Source organism: Amborella trichopoda, chromosome 4, assembly GCF_054954075.1.
Source record: "Amborella trichopoda isolate Santa Cruz 75 chromosome 4, AtrichopodaSantaCruz75HAP2 v2.0, whole genome shotgun sequence".
NCBI lineage: Eukaryota > Viridiplantae > Streptophyta > Magnoliopsida > Amborellales > Amborellaceae > Amborella > Amborella trichopoda.
In genome coordinates, this window is record NC_142339.1 from 2,730,942 (window position 1) to 2,731,857 (window position 916).

Genomic DNA, 916 nt, shown 5'->3' on the forward strand with positions numbered 1-916 from the left:
TCCTGGTTATGGTTCTCTCAAGCAGTTTCCTAAATCTTATTTAGGAAAGGTGTACCGTTTATACGCCACCTTTCCTCCATGCATGCCCTACTTGTTATAAAATTTGCATGGATATCTCTCTTTCTTTAATGATGGATATGCCTCGCTTTCATAAAATTGAGATTCTAAAATTTGGCATGGATATCTCTGACATGAATGCTTTCCGAAAAAGAGATTTTAAAACCTACGTTATGGGTAGGGGAGGAAAATGGGTCGGGTCGGGTCGGGTCGCGTGGGACCGTGGACTTAACCGGTCGACCCTATCGAGTCAACCCGAGTGGGTTCAAGTCTTGATTTAAAATTGGACCTAACAGGCGGGGTCGGTCCAATTGACCTTTAAACCGACCGGTATATATTAGTATAAAATGCATTTAGATAATATTAATTATAAAAATAAATTCTATATATTGATAGGATTATCGACCCTTAGATCTGTTCTCAAATCACACAAGGAGCATAGGTGCTAATTCAAATCCTATAGGCCAAACCTAATGTTTATTGGTATACAGTGCGAGCAAATCATTTCTCTTATCATAACCGTACGCTTTTTTGGAAGACCCCTATTTCTTTAGTCTCTACCTAATAAAAACGATTTGGGCCAGGTTGGAGCAAAGCTGCAGCATCTTAAGCTACTTCCTTTAACTCTCGTGACTCATTGGAGAAGATGCCAACCTATATATCTTCTGTTTATTTTTCATTTTTTCTTTGGATTGTTCAGTGGAAGGAATTGAATTATTTTTCATTTTTTCTTCGGATTGTTCGGTGGAAAGAATTGAACATGAGAGGTAGCATTGTTAATGTCAACTGCTAATCATTTAGTCTAAATCTGATCTCTACCAATCTATAAGTCTAGAGATCTACATTTTTATTTTTGGTC